At 43.8% G+C, this 13,942-nt stretch overlaps 1 protein-coding gene across 4 annotated transcripts in view; it reads left to right on the top strand.

Annotated features, from left to right (window-relative positions):
* Nucleotides 1-13,942, top strand: part of MTUS2 (microtubule associated scaffold protein 2) — a 321,603-nt gene that overhangs the window by 205,870 nt on the left and 101,791 nt on the right. The gene's annotated exons all lie outside the window — the stretch shown is intronic.

Below are 13,942 nucleotides of genomic sequence, written 5' to 3'. Positions count from 1 at the left end.
ATAACTAAGATAAATGCATTGATGAAACCAGGTGTGGAGACTTTGGGGACTAAGCAAACTCCTGCAATTCTCTTCCTTTTGGGAAAGAGCCAGGTGGAAGGATGTTATTTCCTGGTGCCCAGGGTCAAGATGCTGCCAGCTAACCGCTGGAGCTATTAAAGGGGGTAAGATTGGACTGTAGGAAACGTCTGCATATTATCAGTCTTTGAGGCATAAGCAGAACCTGATGCAAAATTGTTGTAAATGGTCTACACATTCTGGCCAAATAGCCCTGGTAAGAAGTTGCTGACCTGTTTTGTGTTTCTCTAGGAGTCTCCAGGCAGCAAACTGTGAACTGCAAGAATTATTGCTTCTCAGGAAATGAACTTGTTAAGTGTAACTGGCTTCTAAATGATAAGATGCTGCAATAAACTAGCCTTTATCAGTCCAGCAAGAGCAGAGAAAGGCAGAGTTAAATGTGTCTCACCCTTGAAATCAATGGGACTGATTTCCACATAATCTGATTAGTCCTGACGTGTGTGTAACTTACTAGTTCCTGTAAAGCTGATAACGATGAAATACCTTAACATGGTTAGAAATGTTTTAGAAGTGTGTGCAACAAACAAAAGCATGACAATGAGATAGATAAGAATTAGAGAAATTTGGTCAATGCAAACCATTGTTCAAAATGTCACTTTAATTCGTTAGAATAAGGCCCCAATCCTTCTTACTTTGAAGTAAGTTCTTTTTTACGTCCTCCAAGTCAACATGCACAGAATCAGGCTGTATGTTAGGCACTTAATTCTGATGAATGTGCAATGCCTCACTTAATTTGACATGACACTTAATGATGTAGAACACCTCTATAATAAATAAGACAGATGATAGGTTGCAGTCTGTGCATTCTTACTTGAGAGTAAGGCCCATTGTGCTCACTGGTACTTCCTTCTGAGTAGCCATATATAGGATCACACTGTTAATTTGTTGACTATTTTGAACTGACTTTAGCCCTATGTGTGAAGGCTGAGACTGAGTAGGAAGGTTTGTTTGATTGTCTATGGACAACTTGTGTGCCAGGCTCATGGTTTGTTAAACTGTGGCTTAGCATCATCTGCGATCTGAGCCAAAGTCTGGAGCTGAGTGGGTTTGCTTCAGAGCAGCCACCTCTGAGCCATTTATTTACTCATTTTACATACAGTGGTACCTCGGGTTACATATGCTTCAGGTTACAGACTCCACTAACCCAGAAATATTACCTTGGGTTAAGAACTTTGCTTCAGGTTGAGAACAGAAATCGTGCTCTGGCGGTGCGGCAGCAGCAGGAGGCCCCATTAGCTAAAGTAGTGCTTCAGGTTAAGAACAGTTTCAGGTTAAGAATGGACCTCTGGAACAAATAAAGTACTTAACCCGAGGTACCACTGTATACGCATTCCATCTTCCTTGCCATTCGAAGAAGTGGCTTGTGGAAAGAAAAATCCAAAGAACAACCAGAATTCACAGCCAATTGAAACAGGGATCAAAAGCAGCATAGTAAGATAGGCTAGGTATTTTTCTAGAAATACCAATATGAAGGACTATGACAAAACATTCGCTTTGCATGCAAAAAGTCCCAGGTTCAACCCCTGGCAGGTGCAATTTAGACTGAAATCTGAAATCCTGGAATGCTGCTACTGGTTAGTATATAGATCAGGGTTTCCCAAACTTGGGTCTGTAGCTGGTTTTGGACTACAACACCCATCATCCCTAGCTAGCAGGGCCAGTGGTCAGGGATGATGGTAGTCCCAAAACAGCTGCAGACTCAAGTTTGGGGAACTTTGGACTGAGCTAGATGCTCCAGTGATCTCTCTCAGTACAATACAACTGGTGAATCTCTCTCAAAACCAGTTTTGAGAAGGACTGCTGAGAAGGAGCAGTGGTTTTCATCTCTCTAGAAGCAAGTATTGGGATAAGGAGCCCATCTAACTATATTATTAGGCAGGGAGATTGGAAGCCTTGCTGGGGAGAGGCGTTCTCCAAGAGATCCACTGCCAAAGTAATTGCTGCTGCTGCTGCTGCCATGACTACTCCTAGCTCTTTTCTGATGGTTTCAAGGGGAAATACAGCTGCAGACATGTCTTTACATTCTATGTTTATAGCTGATTCATCCAAATAGCTGGTGATTTTGACCATCGGTTCTTTTGGGCTCCATCCTCATGCTGGGGGGGAAAATCAGTATTCAAAACATAATTGTAGATTCTGTTTCTCTTATATTTTGAAATTAATATACATAACTGTTTAGAAATCTGACAGTTAAATTTGGCTCACCCTTGCATCTCTATTGAATTCTTATGATGTCAGATCCCACTCTTGCAACGGAGGGGAAAGAGGCAGGGAAATGCCTAGTGGTTAGACACCAGTTCTTGTAGGCGGACTGGGGAAACTCAAGTTCAAATCCCCACTTGGACATGAAACTCAGTCAATGACCTTAAGCCGCCATAGTTTATAGCCTAACCTACTTCACAGGGTTGTTGTGAGAATATAATAGGAGGGGAAGGAGAAGCACGTATGCTGCTCTGAAATAAATGGAATAAAGAGAACAATAGACTGGTAAGTCCTGCAATCCATCATTCCCTGATCCTTTATATTGCAGAAACAGAAGTAAGCCATGTTTCAAAACAGTAAAAATGTACCTCTTTATTCTGGGCTCGAGAATAGTGCAGGCACAGCAATAGAAATAATGGGTATCATACCAAACGGTACATTTTTCAGAAGCTCAGCCAGTTGTGTGTTTTTTAATATTTAGTTCAGCAGATGAAACACTTTTTACTACCTTCTGTTTAACAAAAATTCTTCATGACAGTGCCGTCTTTCAGTCTTACCATGTGGTCTGTCATTGAGTGTTGGCAGAATCGCTGGTGACATTCAACCGATGAATCATATAATGAAGCGCACCAGCTGAATTATTATTTCAGGAAAGATGATTAGGGATGGCGCAGCTGAATAGCTGATCTGAACCTGACCGGTATGGGCATCAGTGATGGGTTTTATTTTATTATTTTATTTTTATGGCTAAATTGTGTTATTCCTGTTATTATACATCTTAATAAAAGGTATTAAGAATGATTGTGGATTTTTTATTTTTGCTTTCGGTAAGCAGACAATATATAATGAAGAAAGCATGGCTGTATAATGGGCCATCAAATTCTGTGCTGCGGTGGTGTGTGTGGTGGTCAGCTCAGCGGGATCCCACCTTCGTCGCCAGTGAAATCTCCTCGGAGTCGAGAGGGGATTTCAGCTCATAGTGGTGAGGAGGAATGCAAGTGCCCCCAGAATGTCTGCTTTATATACATTATTTACAGAATGGGCCCCACATGATTGACTAATTCCGGGATTCACCTGTAGGCCAATCAGGTTGCGGATTCACTTCCACCTGAAGCTGGATTGGGTAGCTCCTGTGGACCAATCAGACTGCTGCATTCTGAATCCTATTGTTCTAGGACCAATCAGACTGCTGCATTCTGAATCCTATTCAACTCAGTACATAACACCGATTCAAAACAGTAAAGGGAGAGCATGATGAACATTTAAGCAAATTACTGTGCTTTCAGTTTTGATTTCATTAATTCCTAGTTGTAATAACAGTGGTTTAACCCCTAAATCCCCACCCCCTAATGAATCGAAGGCTAATACTACAATCGTGTGCATTTCTGCTTGGAAGAAAGCACCATGGAGCTTCATTCTGAGTAATTATGTTTGGGATTGTGCTGTGTAAGATGTACTCTTTGCATGAAGGGCAAAGGATGGTGACCAGACCACTTTATTTAGAGCAAACGATAAACTCTAAACAAACATTGTGCTTTCAAACACAGCCCCACCTAAAGCACATTATAACAGTTCACTTTGAAGTAAACACTATGAATATTTGTGACCAGATCACTTTGATGAATCCTTCACTGTTTTATCTCGGTTTTATATCATTTTTGTAACTTTTTAAATGTGGGTTGAGTGTGTTCTTAAAGTTATTTCTGGTAAGCCACAATGTGGAAAGCCCTGAGGGCCTTGTGTGGCAGGCTCAAATTTCAAAGTTAAACACATGGGTTGGATAGTTTGCTAAGCCTCAGTGGAACTGAGAATCGTTTATCACAGTTTCTTACTGTTTGGAACAAGGGTAGTTTTCCTTTGTACCTCTAGCCTCTTTCTAGGTTCTTTTCTGCCACCTGAGAAAATTAAAACAGGTTTGTTCCTCCTGACAAACCCCTAAGCACACCTAGTAGCCAGGTCCACCAGCTTATCAAATTCTCTCTTTACCATCCTCACTTTCTCCTGATTGGCCAGTCCTCCTCCCTGCCCTGATTGGCTCAGGGTCTCCAGGCTGATGACCCAGTGGTCTGTCCATCACACATGCACCCCAAAAGACCCTGACTTGCCCCCAGCTGCCATCTTTTTGCCTTATCACCCTTGAAACACTGAGGGGTGGGGGCATATGACTTTGGCCTTCTCACTCTGGCCAAGAACCTTCATCTCCACCTGCAGAGAGAGAGGTGCACAGTATCTAATTACCTCCCAGCTGCCCTTCCCAGTAGCTTAGAGTGTCTCCCTTATTACTCATATTACTGCACATCCTAACAATTTAATTTTAAATGCAGTTGAACAGTTTTCCTTTGCCTGTGATAGGATTACTTTGGAGTTGGCACTTTGAGGATTCTGTCTTTGCTGGTTGGAATGCCTTTGAGGTATTTTGCAACCTGTCAGAATTATGACAGCGATCCTAATGGCAGATCTGTGAGAGAATGTTCTTTGTCCTTACCTGCCTGTATGTCGAAGGAAGGGAGAGAAAAGATACAGTGTGCTCTTTAACTATTAAAGAATAAGTGCCACAAATCTGCTGATGCTCTACTGCTTCCTAAAGCACGGGGCATGTAATTCTTCAAAACTAGTCCAGACTACACAATATTGTACCAACATGTGCACTGGGTTATGTGCTACTTTTTAATTGTGTTTCTTCAAAGTGCTGAGTGCTTAATTTGTTTTTAAATGTTTTTGATCCGTTCTCAAGAGTCTGTCTTCAAAAGAGACCTCCATTACTCAAACTGTATCTAAAAAGAAAGAGGCCAAATGACTTGAATTCCTATTATTAATTCATATTTCATTAATGTAGCTTCACAAAATACATTTTTTCCCTTACAAATGTCTTAAGAAAGACTGGAGGGATTTACTAACTAGAAGATGGAAACTGACATACTAGAGGGAATGTGTTAAACTGGAAGGGGGAGAAAAAAACCTAAATTCCCAAAATTAAAAGGTCTTCTTGGGGAAAGTAGGCCATTTGGCGTACAAGATGAAAAGATATATAATGAATCACCAGCAGCAACAGCCTTTGTGTGTAATTTTCATTCATGGTGTGTTATCTACCCACTCTTCATGCTGGATTGCTAAATAGCATGAAAACTATGCCCTGATGCAGATGATAGACAATGACTCTATGCCAAGGGGCCATCAGCCAGTAAAGGTCAGGAGGGCTAAGACTCAGCTGGGGGTGGTGGTGGGGGAGACCAAGAAAAGTTACCAAAAAATTCCCCATTTTAAGTTTCATTCTTGATTTTTTGGCTTCATGGCTGCAATGGGGTCTCCCCAGTTCCAGTCTTGACACTCTAATCACTACACAACCTTGTCTCTCCTACAGCTTTGAGGAAGGGATGACACTCAGTGCTTGAATAACTATAATTCATCTCCCCACGACCACCATATCTGGGGGAATCTCTCACTGGTTGTCTTGGGGCTATTCTCATGATAGCATTGGGGCTGCTTAAGCATAAGCTGTTTCTTGGAAAGAAGGTTTGGCTGTTGAACCACTCTGGAAATTGCAGCTCTTTGAGGTGAAGAAGGGTCTCGTAACAACTCTTAGCATCCTTAACAAATTACAGTTCCCAGGATTCGTTGGAGCATGACTGCATATACATTATACCTTTAAAGCACATTCTTTCTCTCAAGGAATTCTGGGCACTGCAGTTTATGCCTCACAGACGTACCATTTCCTCCCTCAAAACATTCTGGGCACTGAAGTTTGTGCACAAACTTCAGTGCCCAGAATGTTTTGAGGGGGGAAATGTGCTTTAAAAGTACAGCGTGTACGCAACCATGCTTAAAGTGAGATAACAGTGCTTTAAATGTATAGTACGGAAGCTCCCTTCCTTCAGATGTCTGCACTGTACGCAGGGGTGGTGCATCCCATTTCACCGCTTGAGGTGAAACAGGAATGTCCCACTTCCCTGCTGCCATGCCCCCTTGCTGTCATCCTGCCAGAAGCTCTACTCTTTTCATATCATGCTCTCTATGAGATCTCACAAGGTTTCTGCAAAATCTCTCATGAGATCTTGCTGGAAACTGGTGCCACTGCAGGCACCACTTCTCCACTGGCAGCAAAGGCGATGAGGCGGGTGGTGGGGTGAGGCGGGCACTGCTTCTTGAGTGGCTCCCTCCATCCCATCAGTGGATCTGGTCTTGCTGTACATGTGGACACCAGGACGGCAGAAGAAGGTCTCATTGGCAGAACCCCACTTCCCCTTCACATGAACCCATACCTCTTGAGTTTAAATGCTCTATTAAAAAGGTGTTGATGAATCTGAAATCCCAGCAAACATTCTGCCATAAAAATATCTGCATTTTAGTCCCAAAGTAAAATGAGACCAGTGTATATGTATGTATAGAAAGTTCTTGAAGCTGACTTTTGAACAGTGCCCTGCCATCAATATTTTGAAAAAAGAAAAACCTAGACATTGTTTAGAAACCAAACCAGCTTTCTTTAAGTGTCCAGGGAATTGAGGATTGTTATGTTGAGATTACACAGAGCAACAGTCAATTCCCCACTGAAATGATTGTTCAGCCATGTGACTCCCTGCTTCTTTCCTCTCTTCGCTTTAAAGGTTAAGTTTGTTTTTAAACTCGTCCTTACAGTACATTCTCTGTAATCATGGGAATACATAGCCTTAGCCTATCCTTGTGTTTATGCGATTTTGAAGAGTGCTTTTTGTTTGAAGGGTTTTTTTTTTGTGTGTGTGTGTGTGGTGAAGAAAGCCAGGCAGCAGGTGAAATCAGTTCAGGAACAATGTTGATGTCACTTTGGATTACTGCTTCAAGCTCAGCCTTTGCAGTGGCACAAGCAGTTAAAAAAATAAAACTCTAAAATATTTGGAGCTGAAATGCTTGCGGCAGGGTCAAGACTGCCAGGGAAAGGGTGTGGTGTGGCAAGAGTTTGTGGGGTGTGTGTGTTGGCACTGGCGGAGGAAGGCATGTGGGGTTTGTGTGGCTCACTCCGGGTGCTATCCCTGGGAGGGTGACATTGCTGCACACCCACCCATGCTTGCTGCACCCCCGGACACTCGCCGTGGGAAGCTAGCGCAGCCCCTCCCCCGATGCTCGTTGCATGGGTGGCAGGCGGCTAGCGGCGCCCCTCCCCCAATGCTCGCTGTGGGGCGGTGCCCCTCCCCCAACACTTGATGTGCGGGTGGCAGGAGGCTAGCCCCGCCCCCACGCCGCTCCGGGTGCTGGAGCAGGTAGCTGCGCCTCTGTGTGTTGCCACCAGTGGAGAGAACTTTTCAAGCCTGCAGTTAGCAATTTGCAAGGAGGAAAGTAATAAATGGGAAAGGAGATTGTGAGCCGCTTTGAGACTCCTTTGGGTAGTGATAAAGTGGGATATCAAATCCAAACTCCTCTTCTTCTTCTTCTAAATGGAAATGTTTCTGGAGTTAAGAGAAGCAACTGTATCTGATAATTATGAAAGGACTGGAATTCTTTAATCGTATGGCCCATCCCAAACTGTGATGCATGACTAACAGCATGGTCCTAGGCATGTATGTGCAAAAGTGCCACTGAGTTCAGTGAGCCTGAATCCTAAACAAAGTAACCGGCGAGTTACAACCTAAGGAAAGTCCGGCTAGTTCAGGCCAAAGGGTTATCTGGTCCAGCATCCTATTATCACAGAGGCCAACCGGATGCATATGGGAAGCTCACAAACAGCACACTCGTTCAACAGCACTCTCTCGCTTGTGTTGCCCAGCAAATAATATTCAGGTACGTACAGGGCCCTGCCAGGGAAGAAGGGGTGAGTGAAGATCACTGGGCACTGACCAAAAAAACAATCTGAGTAAGGTCATGTTCAGAGATGGTGAAATGTGATAAGCTGATATGTAGGCTAAATTTGTGGACATCCTAGTTTCTTGAATAAGTTCTGAGTTCAGTTTAACCTAACGCAAAGCACTTCAGGGGATTTAAAATAATAATAATTACCACTGTAATGGGATAACTCTGATTGGATCCTGAATAAGCTGTGATTGAATCCTAACGCAGGCCTGCACAGCTTATTATCAGTATGAATAAGCTGTGATTTCCCCCACATAGTGTGTTTTAAATCGAAATCTTTTCATCCGCTGTGCTAAATATAACATCTAGGATTATTATTAGCATAAACAATGCAGCAATATTTTAGTAATATCAGTTGGGGGGGTGTTCCATGCTGAAGACTACCGATAAGTCCTACTGAATTGGCAGCTTCCCCTGCTTGTTATAAAGAGGATTCTGAGGTGTTGAACCGCCGTGTCAAATGTCGGACAAGGGACATAAGGAAATACTAAACATGCACCTCAGAGTCTTACACATTCATGATAAGTTTCCTACAAATTATTTTGATTGGATATATAGGTCCAGATATTATGATGCAAAATCTCAATGAGTGAGTTGTACAAATTATCCCCCCAATCTTTTCCCTGCTTGCTGCATGTTTTCCTGCTTAATGTGCTATGTTATTGGATTAGTCATCCTCTGCCTGGTGCCCTCTAGATTTTGTTGGTTTACAGCTCCTATCATCAACATTGGCCAGGCTGACTGAAGCTGATGGAAGTTGTGGTACAAAATATTTGGAGGGTACCAGGTGGGAGTAAGGGTGCACTTGATGTAAACCAGGGGTGATGAACCTCTTTGTCCCAGCAGTCCAGATCTACACTCCAGAGGGTCAACTTTGACAAGTAGGTGGAAGCACTCACATGTCAATCATCAGGTGATTGACAGGTGGGTTATCCCACTCACCTGTCAAGGAGTGGGGAGGGGAAATACTGCCCAAGAAAGATGGAACTCGCAGTGTGTATCACCTGACACACAGAGAATTCAGTCCTTCTCTCTGCAACCATGTTCCAACTCTGAGGTCACATATGACCCTTCAAAGGGCAATCAGCTTGCTGAAGGAAGTAAAAATGTATCTGTGTTGCTTCCTGGCATGTGAAGTATGTCCGTACTGTTTTCGCTTAGCTAAGCATAAATATTTGTGTTTACATAATAGTGAGAGCTGTTTGACAGTGGAATAGTCTTCCTTGGGAGGTTGTAGACTCCCCTTCCTTGGAGGTTTTTAAACAGAGGTTGGATGGCCAGCAGCCATGGATGCTTCAGTTTTGATTCCTGTGTTGCAGGGGGTTGGACTAGATGACCCTTGGGGTCCTTTCCAAATCTACAATTCTATAATTTAGGCTTTTTTCTATGTTGGAACGATTTATTTACAGTGGTACCTCAGGTTACAGACGCTTCAGGTTACAGATGCTTCAGGTTACAGACTCCACTAACCCAGAAATAGTACCTCGGGTTAAGAACTTTGCTTCAGGATGAGAACAGAAATCGCATGGCAGTGTCACGGCAGCAGCGGAAAGCCCCATTAGCTAAAGTGGTACCTCAGGTTAAGAACAGTTTCAGGTTAAGAACGGACCTCCAGAACGAATTAAGTTCTTAACCCGAGGTACCACTGTATATTCCTTCAAGGAGCTCAAGGCCGGATACACTATCTACTCATGTCCCTACCTCAAATGTTTCAAATCTGTGAGGTACCATTGGGTGATGGAATAGCGACTGGCCCGAGATCACCCAATGAGCTGGGTCTTCTGCATTCTAGTCAGACACTCTAACCACAAAGCCACAGTGGTTCTCTGACCTCTCTATAAATTTCAAGTGTTTGAAGGAAGTTCAAATGGATTAAACACTTCAAGGTTATCTGGAGACAGTGGCCTAAGTGAGAGAAGATTCCCATTCCTTTTTCCAGGCTTCTTGGGCTTTTGTTTGTGTCCAGCTGGTAGGCTTCTCATAGCTCCCTGCTTGGCCACTGTGAGAATCGGGTGCTGGACTGTAAACTTTGATCTGATGCAGCAGGGCTCATTTTACATTCTTATGCTTCTATGTCAGCCAGACTCTTTCTAAAAAAAAACCAACCAAAGAAACAAACAAACAAAAAACCAAAAAAACCACCACAACACAAAACCCCAGAAGCTTTACCTTTTCCCAGATCACAGGCGGTAAGTTTTCTAATACCTCTATAAGTGACAATTCTCCTTGTTTCTGTGTCACAGTAACATTCCACTCCATTTTTTAAAAAATGTGCTTGATCTGAGTGTTCAAGCTTTAAGTTTGTTAAATGCTGCTGTTATTGTTGACAAATGCTTACCTGTTTCAAAGCTTCAGCACAACTGAATGCCCTGGATTTTGGGGTGGGTGTAAAGGATTAAAGCAATCAAACAAAGATCAAAGAGGTCTCAATAATGAGTCACACTAGACAAGAAGGTGGTTAAGATCAAAGGAAGTGTTTCATCTTTCCTCTTCAGCTGCAGCCTTACCTGCACTCCTGCATTTGTTTGTGTGTGTATGCATGTGGGTTGTTTTTTTTTTTAAAAGACTAACTATAATGTACAGTTAAGGATTTCAAAATAGCAAAAGACCTCCTTGCTCACATCATTTTTGAGGCAGTGGCCAAAATGAAAAGAAAAGAGCTGCGCATAAAGGTTGCTCGGGAGATATTTTTCACTTGCAATGTCTCTTTCTTTTTCTCTTTCCCATCCTTTTTCGACCCCAACACTCATCATTTGATAACGTTTGTGTATGTCTGCTGGCCAGTGAATGTGCCAAACACAAGGCATTTTGCTTTTTTAAAAGAAAAAAAGAAATCACTTATTGAGTTGATATATTGATTTGCTTGAAATAGTACTTGTGGATATTGTGGAGGTGTAATCCTGGGAAATGTAAAGGACGCAGCTGCAAAAGTAATTGTTCTGGTGATTGCGGCAGGTAATGAAAAAGGAGGTGATGCCCTGGGCACTATCTCTCTCATTCTCCTCCCCCTCTCTCAATCTTCAGTCTCTCTCTCTCTTTCTCTCGCTCTCTGGTGTGTGTGTGTGTGTGTGTGTGAATGTTTCAAAGCTTTTATAGTTTTATGGAGGCAGAGTAAAGAGAGAGGAAGAAGCAAGAATGACAGAAGTTAGGCTGTGAGATTAATGGGGCAATCTCCTCCTTTGCATTTCTTATGTTCCCTGTTTTTATGCTATTCAGCTGGGGAGGGGCTGGCAGCTCCTTTGTGTGCAGCCTGGCATGTGCGAGGGCCCAAGTTCAATCCCTGGGATCTTCATTTCAAAAGGGAGCACGCCTGGGGGGAACTGCTGCCTGAGAACTTGAAGAGCCTCTGAGAATTGGAGCAGGCAGTTTGGGTCTTGGTGGACTTGGGATGAGGTAGCTTCTTCTACCGTGAAGTTCACAGTTCATCGCTGTGCACTGATTTTCCCACCGAATGGCTTGCCTTGTATAATGCCGACGGCATGTGGTACCGTAAAGGAGGCTGACAGTTTTCTGCTGATACTGATAGAAGTCAGGATGTGGTGAGTAGGATAAAGGTAAAGGGACCCCTGACCATTAGGTCCAGTTGTGACTGACTCTGGGGTTGCGGTGCTCATCTCGCTTTATTGGCCGAGGGAGCCGGCGTACAGCTTCCGGGTCATGTGGCCAGCATGACTAAGCCGCGAACCAGAGCAGCGTACGGAAATGCCATTTACCTTCCCGCCGGAGCAGTACCTATTTATCTACTTACACTTTGACGTGCTTTTGAACTGCAACGGGAGCTCACCCTGTTGCGGGGATTCGAACTGCCGACCTTCTGATTGGCAAGTCCTAGGCTCTGTGGTTTAACCCATAGCGCCACCCACGTCCCTTGGTGAATAGGGTAGCTGAAACCAAAGACAATAGCATTATCACCACTAAGTTCATAGAGTCACAGAGTTGGAAGGGACCTCAAAAGTTGTCTTGTCCAACCCCCTACTGACTACCTGAAATCCACTTCTACAGCATCCCATCCAGTCCCTGCTCAAGATCCAGTGCTGGTGAGAAGATTATGAAGAATATAAAGGCAATGAGAAGTAAATCTTAACTCATAAAACACTATGCAGCCTGGCACCCTTTTATTTTGTCTGCAGTACATTGAAATCTGACTCTAAGAGACATCCACTCTACTGGTACAAAACCATTTGGTTGACCTGATTTTCTTTCCTTTTCTTCTAGTTGTGGCTTTGAATTGCTAAGGAAATACCAACGACAGTTTTCTCCTTCTACCTGTAATGGCTAATGATGTGTTATCAGTTGTAATAAGCAATACCCTCCCCTGCATTATCTTTTTTAGTTTTTCGATGTTGGTTATATGTTTTGTATCTTTGTAGTTTCAATACATAATGTTGTAAAAGCAAAAACAACCAGTGCTCGCTCCCAATTTTGGAGGGTCCCCCATTAGGAACCCCTTCCTTCAGTAGGTCTACTGCATCACTGCCATTATCACTGCCAAATATCATAAGCGCTGTCACATGGAAGATGGAACAAGCTTGTTTTCTCCTGCTGTGGAAGGTAGGGCTCAAACCAATGGCTTTAAGTTACAAGAAAGGAGATCTCTACTAAACATCAGGAAGAACTTTCTGAAAGTAAGAGCTGTTCGACAGTGGAATCGACTCCCTCAGGAGGTTGTGGACTGTCCTTCCTTGGAGGTTTTTAAGCAGAGCTTGCATGGCCGTCTGTCATGGATGCTTTAGCTGAGATTCTTGCATTGCAGGGGGTTGGCTAGATGACCCTTGGGGTCCCTTTCAACTCAACAGTTCTATGATTCTATGAACTTTTAACTTGCATTTAACTCGTGCGCATTCAGCTTTATGTGCTTGGCAATTTTTTAAAATTTAAAACTTAAAAGAGGGCAAAAAGAGGGTGGACGTCTGAAAAAAAAAGGACTTTGGCAATTCTGCCCGCCATTGAACCCAATGTGTTTTGACTGTACATGATTTTGATTCCCTGAAGGTAACCTCCACAAAAGTTATCGCTTTACTCTACTGTTCTACCTTTTCACTGCTGGGCCAGAGCAAGAGGCAGGTGAAACAGCAGGTTGCTATTGGGGAGAGGAAGAACAGGTCCAAGGTCTTAAGACTGGGTGACAGGAGTGCGTGTCAAGAGTGGGTCAGCAATAAATCCCATAGAGTAAGTGAAGTTAGGTCTTTATTAGAAGAAACAAAGTCTGCTCAGGAGTGCCAGGCCTAATGAGCACAGCAAATCTTTTCCGTAGAGTTTGCCCGTATGAGGCAGTTGCAGAGGCTAAAGGTCCCTGCCTTCCCACAACTCACTAAGTCCCACCCCCGAGTTCTGCCCCAGAAATTGGAGATTCTGCTGGTGCACCTGTCTCTGCTCCTCCCTCTTCGTACCTCTTTTGGTTCTGGGAGACCAGCGGAGAGAGGAGTTGGTTGCAGCAGGTGGGGGAGACACCCTGACTTATTCACCAGCCTGTCTCATCTCTGCCTCTTGTTTCCCTCCTCTCCAGCCTCTGCTTCCTCTCTTGCCTCTGTTTTTGAACTGCTCTATGCCACAGACTCTCCCTGCTTGATAAGCCCTGTTATCTCTTCAGCTTCCAACACCCAGTCTTCTCCCTCTTCTCCTTCTGACCACTCGTCATCGCCCCCCACCAATTCCTGCGCCCTGAGCCTTCTTCCCTTGCGGGTTCCTCAACTGCTGCCTCCCACCATGCCTCTGTGTGCAGCCAGTCCATGACAGCAGGGTGTAAACTCTTGACAGGTGCCTGACCATGAGGAGCTTTGAACCAGAGACTTACCTTTTAAGCAACACTACACCAACTTGCAAGAGTACTGGAGTGTGTACTTTT

The sequence above is a fragment of the Podarcis bocagei genome (genome assembly GCF_964188305.1).
Source record: "Podarcis bocagei genome assembly, chromosome: 6".
In the NCBI taxonomy this organism is placed as follows: Eukaryota; Metazoa; Chordata; class Lepidosauria; order Squamata; family Lacertidae; genus Podarcis; species Podarcis bocagei.
This window is presented reverse-complemented; position numbering and strand designations above follow the sequence as displayed.